The 12,383-nt window shown below is 34.9% G+C and overlaps 1 protein-coding gene across 3 annotated transcripts in view; it reads left to right on the top strand.

Moving 5' to 3' along the window:
* Nucleotides 1–12,383, top strand: part of ZNF804B (zinc finger protein 804B) — a gene marked incomplete at its 3' end in the record, with an annotated part of 871,582 nt that overhangs the window by 228,297 nt on the left and 630,902 nt on the right. For all 3 annotated transcript variants that reach the window (XR_013829743.1, XR_013829744.1, XR_013829745.1), the window contains exon 5: nt 11,986–12,023. The remainder of the gene's footprint in view (nt 1–11,985; nt 12,024–12,383) is intronic.

Below are 12,383 nucleotides of genomic sequence, written 5' to 3'. Positions count from 1 at the left end.
CTTCATAGAAGACTAGTGATAGAAGATAGTGATAAAGGGAAATCGTTTACCACAGAACTTGTAACATCTCTGACACTATCTACAAATCCCGAATAACAACAACAAATATAATAATAATTTATGTCATTGATACTTGGGGGAATACTTAATAGAATTTTGAGGACTTACTATGTGCCATGTACTATGGAAGTGCTTTAAATGCGTCACCTTATTTAGTTCATATAACAGCATTCTTAGGTTTATAGCATTATTATACTTACTTTAAGGAGAAGGAATAGGAGAATTACTAAGTTTAAGGAACTTGCTGAAGTCTTTTATTTATCATTATTTAAATATCCTGGTACTGATGATATCCAAAAAGGATTATCAGATATAGAAATGATCCATTTCCCAAATAAATCAACAGATAAGGAAATAATCTCCCATGTATAGAATTTCAGTCACAATGATGACTAGTAATTGACTAGCATTTTCTACCCTTATGCTCTGTTTGCTTCTGTTGTTGGAAATTTGAAGATTTCCTTTCTGTTACTTGCTTTTTAAAAATAGTATATTGTGATTTTGGTTCTCATGTTCTGATTTATTGTTTTTCATGCAGCTATTATTTTCTCTAAACTTGCTGCTCCATTTCCTTTTTCTCAAATATAAACGTTTTATTTTAGAACAGTTTTAAATATATAGAATTATTGGGAAGATAGTACAGAGAGCTCCAGTAGACTGCATATCTACCTTCCTCTACTGTTAATTTCACACATTTGTATGGTACGTTTGTTACAATTAATGAACAAATATTGATACATTATTATTAACTAAAGTCCATACTTCATTCACATTTCCTTAGTTTTTCCCTAATGTCCTTTTCTTTGTTCAGACTGACCCAGTATATTGTTTATATTACATTTAGTTGTCATGTCTCCTTGGGGTCCTCTAGACTGTGACAATTTCTCAGATGTTTCTTGTTTTGGATGACCTTGACAGTTCTGTATGGATAGGTATTTTTTGGAATGTTTCTGAATTTGGGTTTGTCTGATATTTATCTCATGACCAGACTGGTGTTATGGTTTCTCAGGGATAAGAACGCAAAGGCAAAGTGCCATTTTCATCATATCATATCAGGGGCTATCAGTTTGACATCACTTTGATGTTGCTCTTGATCCCCTGGTTGAGGTAGTGTTTGTCAAATTTCTCCACTGTAAAGTTACTCTTTTATTTACTGTTTTCCATATTTATTCTTTGGAAGAATGTCACTAGGTGCTGCCCATTAATGTAATGGGGAGTTATGCCCCTCCCTCCTTGAGAGCAGAGTATCTATATAAATTGTTTGGAATTCTTTTCCATGAAAGACTTGTCTCTTCTCCCCAGTTTTTTAAAATTAATTCCGTCATTTATTTATATCAGTATGGACTGATGGATATTCATTACTGCACCTTATTCTCCCACTCCCTTCAGTGAGATTTCATACATTTGTAACACATTTAGATTCTTTTGTCATACTAATATACTAGTCTGCATTCCATACTAACATCTACCAACCTCTTAAGTGATTTTTTAAAAAATTTACATACATGAAGGTTTACTTTTTGTTTTGTAATGTTCTATGAGTTTTGTTTAATATCTTATATTGACCACTGCAGTATCATAAAGATACTGCCCTAAACAACACTGCTTCACTGACCTAAAAAATCCTTTGTGCTTCACTTGTTCAACCCTTCCCAACATGTTATGTTTCTATATCAGTTATCTCAGTTCTTTGAAAAAAATTCAAGACCTGTAATTAATTTATCCTTATATGAGTGTGTGTGTGTAATACACATGCACACATATGTATGTATATGTGTACACAGTTAACAAATTGGTTGCACCTTTTTAATAATGTAGGAATCACTTTAACTTCACTGCTAACTATGAACAGAAAGTGATACTCCCACTTACAAAGTTATCAAAGTGTCAAGAATATTGGTACCGTCATCACATGATGAAGTATGTTTGTGAGCTTAACCACTGAAGGATGTTGTATTACCTAATCTGTGTCACAAATCTGGTGAAAAACCTTCCGATTGGAAAAGTTTAATATCATTCTGTTTATTCCAAGGGATTGATGCTGAGTCATAGAAAAACAGACATCAAACACATATGTTTTTTTCATGTCCTCCCAAAGCCTTCATTCTCATGCCATTATTGTTTAGTATTTATTAACAATTATCTAATTGTCTTCAGGTGTTATAAATGAGACCCTAGGGCTAAAGATAGATAATTCAAGAACATGATCAATTTGCAACAGGTAGGAAGAACTAAAGCGCAAATGGAAATTATTCAGGACCTATCAGTATATAACTAAAATGATGCTCAGTAATTGCCCGGTCAATTTGCCAAAATTGGTCTCTGAATCTTCTACACTGCTGCCCAGAAGACAAATATGCTGCACTTTTTATTCTTTTAAAAAGCCAAAGATAACCTTAGTCATGTATTTAGTATCACCTTTTCATTATCTTTAAGAAGAAACTGATGAAGCAGGCTAAAGTTTCCTTGGGAGAAGTTCACATGGGATTTGTAAAAGTGCTCTGGGCTACTCCTCATTACTGGGCACCGATGAGAAGCAAGTTTTTCACTGAATGTTGAAAAACTGTGTACTTAAATCTGGTTCTGCCACTTTCTAGCTATGTTACTTGGGGCAAGTCATTTAATGCTCTAGTTTTATCAGTAAAATTGAAATAATAATACCTAGCTCATAGAACTATTTATCTATTTATTCATACAGTCAATAGATATTTGTTGAATGCCTCCTGTATGTCAGATGTGTTTTGATAGGCCCTGGAAATACAGAAAGGATCAAGAAATGTAGGTTCCTATCTTCATGAAGCTTTTATCTTGGTTAAGAAAATAGACATTGTACAGATAATCAATTGCCTTTATGAAAAATATTACATAGAATAGATGTATAGCACGTTATGAGTTTGATGTTGTGAGGAACACACAATTTAACATACAAAAATACATAATTTGTTGTACATATTTGGTGCTCAAAAGATGTGAATACCATCTACCATTACCATTTAGGTATTCATTTACTGAGCTTGCAGTTATTGGCATCTTCTACATGGTAGTGGAATGTGTATGAGCAGGCACCATGTGTGTTTGTTACAATTAATAAACCTACATTGATATATTGTAATCACCCAAAGTCCATAGCTTACCTTAGGCGTCACTCCTGGTGTTGTATGTGATGTGGGTTTAGATAAATGTATAATGACATGTAGCCATCATTATAGTATCATACAGATTATTTTCATTACCCTAAAGATCCTGTGTGTTCCATTTTATTAATCTCTACCCTCCAACTCAGCTCCTGGCAGTCTTTTTACTGTCTTCATATTTTTGCATTTCCAGAATGTCATTTTATTGAAATCATACAGTATATAGACTTTTAAGATTGGCTTCTTTTACTTAGTAATATGCATTTACAATTCCACCATGTTTTTTCATAGCTGGATAACTCATTTATTTTTAGTGCTGAATGATATTCCATTTTCTGGATGTAGCACAGTTTATGTTATAGTTTTCTCATAGATACTCTTGGGTTTTCTATGCAGACAATTATATCTCCTGTGAAAAATGACAGTTTTTGTTTCTTTCCAATTTTTATTATTTGATTTCATTTTTTCTTACTTTATCACATTGATTAAAACTTTAAAAATTACATATCAAATTTTGTAATCATGATTATACCAGAAGAGTCAAAGCGTTTAGTATAATTGGTCTAATATTATCTGGTTTAATGTGTTTTAGAGGGAGAAATGATTTTTCAGTAGGTTTTTTGTCTTTTTATTATTTTATTTAATTATTCTTGAATCAGTTTTTATAATTTATATTTTTTCCCAAAGTTGTTTATTTCATGTTTTCAATTCTTGACAAATCATTATCATATTACTTCTAATTTCTATATTATGTACCCATTTTCCTTTCTAATATTCTTTATTAATGCCTTTGTTTCTTGAACAGTACTTGTAGAGATTTGTTACTTTTTAAAATTTTCTCTAAGAAACTTCCTTTGGTTTTATTGATATTCTCTATTCCTTTGTTTTTATATCATTAATAATATCTTTTATATTTGATCATTTTTTTCTTCTATTTTATTTATGTATGCAATATCTTTTAGATTCTTAAAATTAGCTCGGCTTCCAAAAATATATCCCTGTGCTATTGCAGAACTGATGATTTTATTCACCATCGTCCCCAGGTAGAGTTCCGGCTCCTTATCCAGGTATGCAAACCTGATCTTTCCCATCTCTAGTCTCATCCTTTGCCCTTCCAAATTGTTTTAGTTCTCCACAGGCCTCATGCCCTTCCTTCTACCTGTAATTTTGGTCATCTTTTCCTTTCCCGACCAATCCTACAAACCCTTCAGGATTGATCTTAGGTATTCTCACTAAACCCTGGTTTGGACTAAGGGCTCCACCTGTCCTGTGCACCATTGCACCTTGTGAATCTTTTCATTAAACCATTAAGTGTTAGAATTGAGTTGGTCTCTTCATTTCTGTATCTTCCCAAGTATGCCCCAACTACTCCAGGATAAGAGTCTTGTCTTAATTCATTTTAAAATAGATGTTTTATTTTGAAATAATGCCAGATTTATAGAAAAGTTGCAAAGATAGCACAGAGAATCCCTGTAAAATCCCCACCTGATTTTAGTTTCTGTAGTGCTATCATCTGTGATTTAGTTGCTCAGTGCTATCATCTGTATTTGTCAAATCTAAGAAACCAACATTGACACATTAACTAAACTTCAAACTTTATTTGGTTTTCACCAGTTTTTTCATTAATTTCCTTCTGTTCCAGAATCCCATCCAGGATGTCACATTTCATTTAGTTGTCATATCTCCTTAGCCTTTGGGGATCTATGACAATTTATCAGTCTTGTTTTGTTTATTCAGTTTTATAACCCAGCAACTAAGTAATCTAAACTGATAACTTAGAAAATAGACAATGAAGTATTCTGGTTTTGATAGTTCTGCTCTCTCAGTTTGCTATTTGCGCAGTTCTGATTTTTCTAACTGCTGCTAAAAATTTGCTGCTTTATGCTGTGCACAGATTTCTGGCCACTAGTTCCAGCTAGCTTTACCTTTGGGCTTTATGCTAGTTACTTCTCACTCATAGGCCTTTCCCACTTCTTTTGGGCCCACGGAAATTTCTTGGATGGCTTGGATGAAAAGGTTGCATACATATGGTTAAAGGTTACAGAACTGAGAGGCTACAGTGTTTCGTATTCACTGACTGCTCAATATAACATCAAGGGGTAAGGTGAGATCCCACAATTCTTTGGAGCTCTTGCATTGTAAATGCAATACACTTCACGTCCATAAGACCAGATGATATCAGACCCTCCTCAGTATTTGGTACCATCGCCTCCTCGCTGGCTACAGAAGGGGATAGCGTGCTAAGGAACATCCATTACATATACAACAAACCTCTCTTTGGAGTAAACCCCCGATGTATGGACTCTGACCTTAATTGGATCAAGCAGCAGTGAGAATGTGCCCCAGGGCTGTGTATATGGCACTGGCACCAATAATTCACTACTTGGAACAGCATCGAGTGGTAAGATGAAGAGTTCTGGAAATACCTGTCTGCAGCTCTGTAGCTTTAGGCTTAGATTGTTCACTCACCTAAAGGCTCTTCTTGAGCCCCATGAATGACAACTTTGACCTAACAGACATGCTTTTAGACAAAGATTTTTTGTTTGGATGCTTAACTTTTAGTCCCTTGAAGTCTTCAATGATACATAAGCCTGCCCTAAAAGCAACGAGTGAAAAAATTACCTGGTCTAACTGGTTACAGAAAGTAATTTTATAAATTTACTAACAATATCCCAATAGACTTTTCATATTATCCCCTATATAACCCTTGGACAAAAATACAATTTAGATAAACTACAGCTTTGGTAATACCTGCAGCTGAGAAATACAATAACGAAGATTATAGAGTTTTTCATGAATGTCATCCCCAAAGAGTTACAGCCAAATTATTTAGAACCTGTGGGGAAAAATAAAACTCAGGATTGCATTTATATGTAATTTTATTTGTCCTGAGGCCAGCCTGACTACAGAGGAGCAAAGGCTGATGTAGGGCACAAGGTTTTGCTCAAGATAGATGTTGGACTTTTGTATGATACCTGTTAACACAGTAATTGGTACATGCGTAATTCCCTAAAAATTATATAATTACATAGGATACAAATTTAAAGCCAAATCTGGAAACCTTGGCCATCAACGTAAGACCGATAATTCACTACTGGCTCTGTCTGAAAAGCAGTTGTTTAATTCTTTTGTTCATCTTGCTAAATGTGTACACAGCAGTCCCTATCTGCCAGCACCTGTTCACAGAACCCTCTGTAGTTGGGCAACTAGTCTAGAGACTTGCACAAAGTAAGTAGGTGATCAAAAGATACTTGTTGATTGAATACATGATGGTGAATTTAATTAATATGATAAGTTTAATGGAGCAGTCCAATGCATTCCTGGACTCAAAGAATTATCTTAAACTTGAGACTGACTTTGAGGGGAAAAAAATGGTTACGCTTCATAAAACTAGAGTGGACTTTAGGTGCCAAGTGAGTTTTCAGCTTTTGTTTTTGGGATAGGGGAATATTAGGTGAGCCAGTAGTACTAAACAAGATAGGTCATTCTCCATTCCCACAGAAACTCTCCCAACCCAGTCTTTTATGAACTCTCACAGGACCCCTGTAAATTGCTTCTTCATGTCTTTCCTTTACCTTAGAGAATGTTGCCTCATTAACTCTTTTTTAAGCACAACTCAGATCATTTCAGAGCTGCATGAGGAAAATTTTTAACAGCTTTGTTGAGGTATAATTAATATGAAACATACTATACTTATTTAAAGTGAGCAATTTGATGAGTTTCGACATCTGGATACACCTGCAGATCCTTCACCAGGGTGTAGATAATGAGCATAACCACTACCTCCACCAGCTTCCTCGTTCCCCCTTATAATCCCTTCCTTCAGCCCTTCCCACCCACCCCTTCCACCCCACCTCCATCCCCAGGCAACCATTGATCTTCTTTCTGTCACTGTTGATTAGTTTGCATTTCATAGAGTTTTATATAAATGGAATCACACAGTCTGTACTCTTTTTTTCCTGGCTATGTTCACTCACCATAATTATATCAAAGTGTAGCAGAGAACAACAAACCTGACTCCATATTGGATCTATTCCATTAGCTCTAACCCTTGTGCTTTGTCGTCTGTGTGTAGTCACGCTGGCTTTGCACCTTTTAAAGGAATGTTGCCTCTACCCTGAAACACACATGCTAACCCATTCTCAAGGTTCTGACCTTTAAAGGTATAACACTTATTTGCAGAACAGAAAATAACACTTGTCTTGTTGGAGGTTTATAGGAACATTGTGTCCAGACCTACACTGACAGCTGCAAGAGCAAAGGATTCCTGCACCAAAAAGTTTGCAACAGCCAGCCACATCCCCTCACCTTTTAGTATAAAAGAAGCCTTAATTCTTTGGGACACTAGTCCACCATCTTCTGAGTATGCTGGCTTTCCAGATAAAGTCCCTATTTCTTTCCCCAACAAATCATAACTCCATTTATTGACCTGTCCTGCAGTGAGTGGTATGAGCTTGGACTCTGTAACAAAGGTTCATCCAATAGCCTATTCCTTTGTATTGATGAGTAGTATTCTGTTCTATGAATAAACCTCAGTCTGTTTATCTGCTTACCTGTTGATGGATATTTAGGATATTTTGAGTTTTGGCTTATATTAATAAAGTTGTTCTGAATAAGACACCAGACTTTGTATGGGCACATTCTTTCATTTCTCTTAGGTAAATACAAGGACTGGAATAGCTAGGTCATATGGTATGTGTATATTTGACTATTTAAGAAACTACCCAACTGTTTTCAAAAGTGCTTGTGACATTTTACATTCTGATCAGCAGCACATGAGAGTTCTAGTTACTTCACAGCCTCATCATCACTTTGTATGATAAAAATTTTTTAATTTAAGAAATTCGAGGACAACTGACCTTCTAGTGAGCAGGATGCATCCGGATCCCAGGGTGATGGCGGGGACTCATTGCTGGACCCCCAGGCCCATGGCTTCCTCCCCATCCACCTGCTGCCCATTTCTTGGCCCAGGGCTAGGGCGGGGACCCAGGACCTGGGCAACTTTTTCCTCCAAAGTCCCTGGGCCAGGGATGAACACCGGGGAGGGGAAGGGTTCCTCCCCAACACTCACTCCTCCTGGCCCATGATGGACCAGCTCAGGCACTGGAATTCGCTTTGAAGTTTCACTGATGGCTGACCTCAGCAGGCAAGCATATTTAGAAATTTTCACCAACTGAAAGACGTCCCTCCTGCATCACTTTCCATCAGTTGGACACCATTTGTGCATGGAGAAATTTTACTTTTTTATTTCCACTGCTACAATGAAGAAACATCAGTAAATAAGAGGAATAAAAATACAGTAATATTTTAAAAAAGAAATTCTAATCGGTGTATACAAGTCTTATACCTTCTTGGTTAACTCTCTTCCTGAGCATTTTATTCTTTTTCATGCTATTGAAAATGGGAATGTTTTCTTTTTTTTTAAAAAAATTGAAGTATAGTTAATTTACAATGTGTTATTTTCAAGTGTACAGCAAAGTGATGCAGATATATATATATATATATATATATACACACACATACATATATATTCTTTTTCAGATTCTTTTCCATTATAGATTATTATAAAACATTGAGTATAGTTCCCTGTGTTATACAGTATGTCCTTATTGTTTACTTATTTTATATGTAGTAGTGTGTATATGTTAATCCCAACCTCCTAATTTATCCCTCTCCCTCACCTTTCTCCTTTGGTAACCATAAGTTTTTTTCCTAAGTCTGTAGGTTTGTTTCTGTTTTGTACATATGTTCATTTGTATCATTTTTTTAGATTTCACATATAAGTGATATCATATGATATTTTTATTTCTCTGTCAAGGTTGAGAAACGTAAACAACCTACCACATACATAAAAATACAAATAGCAATTTAGACAAAATGAGGTGACAGAGGAATATGTTTCAGAGGAAGGAACAAGCTAAAAACCCAGAACTAAGTGACTTGAATATAGGCAATCTCCCTGGGTATGTTTTCTTAATTTCCTTTTTGAATTGTTCATTGTTAAGTTTATAGAAACACAACTGATTTTTGTATATTGTTTTTGCATCCTGCAACTTTGCTGAATTTGTTTGCTTTTTAAACTATATGAAAGAGATCAAATAAAATCATCAAAATGGTAAATCCCTTTCTTGCTTGGAACCTTGAGAAAAACATAAATTGGATAATTTTTATAGAGACATCGAACAATATAATGAGAGGTGTCTTCAGTAGCAGTTTTATCAAAAGTTTCTTCATAGAGCTCGTTATTATATCAGCCCTCAATAAAAGCTGAGGACATAATGCTAAATCATAGTACTGCAAAGACATTTCTATGATTTCTTGATTTCCAACTATGACATGAACTGGAGGAAAATATGACAATGTGACTTCCTTGTGCCCAGGACTGATAGGCTTATTTCTGAAGTCCACATTGCAGGGATAGAAAAAAAAAAAAAAAAAGAACTTTGTAATAAGTTGTGAAATTATACTCAAATACTAAAAATAAGTGTCTTTTCCACTTTCTGTAGTATAATACTAAATATAATTACTTCTATATTAGCCTAAAATAAGAAATGTTTTATTGATTTATATGAATTTTTGAGGAACTTGGTGTAGAAGTCCATCTCAGTTAAAGGAGAAGCTCTTAGTCTTAAAAATCTTAATTATAACCACAAGGTAGCAAAATCTTTAAACGACTTACCATTTTGGAAACTCTTGTAACTTAAATTGTGAAACTCTCAATTTCTACTTTATATCTTTTAAAAAGGAGACCCAATTAAGAATCTTTATATAAAGCACTTTAGACAAAACTTCTTAAATGAGGTGTAAACACTAAAGTAAACAGGAAGGTAAGCTATCACTGCAATAAGGAAACAAAATGAAGTGTGTGTAAAAGTGTTAATAAGAATGCAACAGGCTTCTACAACACTCAGGAGAGAGATGGGGGCTTATATATAGTCTTTTTCTTTTTAAATAAATGAATAGAGGAATAGAATGTAGGATAATCAAAATTGCTGGGACACAGCTCTTTAAAAATAAGTTTTCAATTTGCACAACTGAAGGAATAACATTATTTTCTCTAAAGCCTCATGAGGAAATACAAGTAATAAAGCAGTAGGCAAAACAAAATAGAAAATATGAATGAAACAGAATGGTTTGCATTTGGGATACTGAAATCAACCAGCTTGATTTAATTATTTTGGGGAAGCCAAACAGAACTTGAAAACAACAGTATTATTTAAAAAAAAAATTCATTTTATAACAAACAGAGCAAAGATTTATGTAGTGAATTCTACCTCAATATTTATTACTGACTAAATCTGAGTAAGTAAAAGAAGAGGGAAGGGATGCTGATGCTTTTTATGGGAAAATTAAAAATGATAATGATTAGTGGTGATACTTTGTCCCACTTTTCATCATGACTCATGAGCATGATCATTGTGATCACATGCTCCTGTGCGGCCTGCAAAATCTAAAATATTTACTACCTGGCCCTTTATGGAAAAAGTTTTCTAATGCTTAGACTGATAGCACTTGAATTATCTTCCACCTGGTTGTTCCATCTGCAAGAGATATGGAATAAAAAGCATTAGTAGAAGTGATTGTACGTACTTGATAATATTGGAGTCTAATATACATTTGTCATGACAATGAGCAACTTAGTAGTAGGAAAATGCCTTTTTAAGGGTTTGTTTCTGAAAGAATATAAATTCCTCTTGTTTGATAGTTTGATTTCCAAAATTCAGTGAAGAGAAATAGTATTTTATTCTTCTTTCCCAGTGACCTCAAAATCATTTTCAACCATTAATTAAGCCTCATTGCAAATATTATCCCTATTACAAATACAAAAATGAGAGCAGTGAGAACTCAAATTACTTCTTTAGAATCATGTGGTAAAATGATAGAAGGATTGGGAACAAAACAGTTCTCACAAGTCAGTATTTTATCCCTTTGATTATTCTCCAGCTCCAGCACACGGTTTAAATGCTTTTAAAAATGTTTCCATTTCTTTTTTTCGCCTCTTGGGATAAGAGTAAGAATACTCACCTGGGATGTTGTGACTATTTCAGCCATTACAATCAAACAAGACTGCAAAAGAAAACTAGACCAACACCTCATTCACATTCTTAATCATCCCTAGAATGCAAGAGTCAGGTGAGGACCAAGTAAAACAAAACATACAGTTTCAGAGGAAATTGGAATTATTTGCCATGGAATAAAGAAGGAATTTAATAAGGCTTAAAATGCACTAAAACTGTTCTTTCATTCCTTTCGGAAGTGTCAGTACATTGGTTGAAGCCAAGAAAACATCAAAGTATACTGAGTTGTTGGGCAAGGAGACATGGTTTCATAATTTTCATTTCATTCTGCAAGAGTAGAATCACCAAATCACTAAGTTGAGAGAAAGAAGAGCGTGAAGGATTATGCCTCTTCTTGAGACTGAAGCAATTATCTCCCAATATCTGAAATTCTGCTTCTTTGTCAAAGCACAGTTCAAAGGCTGAGTCCTCCATGAAGTTTGCTTCTGCTTTGGAAGGCTTATCACACCTTCCTCTATGCTCTCTTACAATTCTGTTGAACCTCTATCACAGGGGTTCTGAGTGTGGCCCTGGGACCAAGCAACATGCGTATCACCTGGAAACTTGTTAGAAATGCAAATTCTCAGACTCCTCACAGGTTTTCTGAGTCAGAAACTCAAGGGGTGGGGCTCAACAGTCTATTTGTTAACAAGCCCTCCAGGTGCTCCCAATGCCCACTGAAATTTGAGAACCATGGCTTTCACAACTTGTATTTCATTTGTGTTTTGTTGTAGCTTGCAACAGTTCCTCCAAGGGCTCTCCAAGGCTGCAGGTATGTCCATTTATTTATTTTTTTAATCTCGAATTCCTCGTATTGCTAAGACCATAGAGTTCACAGTAATTTGCATTCAGTATTTACTCGATGAATGTTTGCTGTTAAATTGATATCACACTTTGGTGTTTCAGTATATCACGTTAGTTGTATTTATAAAATATATACTACTGGATCATTTTCCTGGGAAAATAGCATAGTACTTGAGATAATAATATTGCATATTTTCTCTGATCAGATGAACCCTAAAAAAAAGCTAATGTAGGTTTTCAAAGTTTGGTGTTCCTTGTACCATTCTCAGAGAAGGTTCCTTAGTGATTCTGCTATGTGCTTCTTATCCTCTTGGTGAAAGTGTAATGA

The sequence above is a fragment of the Stenella coeruleoalba genome (assembly GCF_951394435.1).
Source record: "Stenella coeruleoalba genome assembly, chromosome: 9".
Classification (NCBI taxonomy): Eukaryota; Metazoa; Chordata; class Mammalia; order Artiodactyla; family Delphinidae; genus Stenella; species Stenella coeruleoalba.
This window is presented reverse-complemented; position numbering and strand designations above follow the sequence as displayed.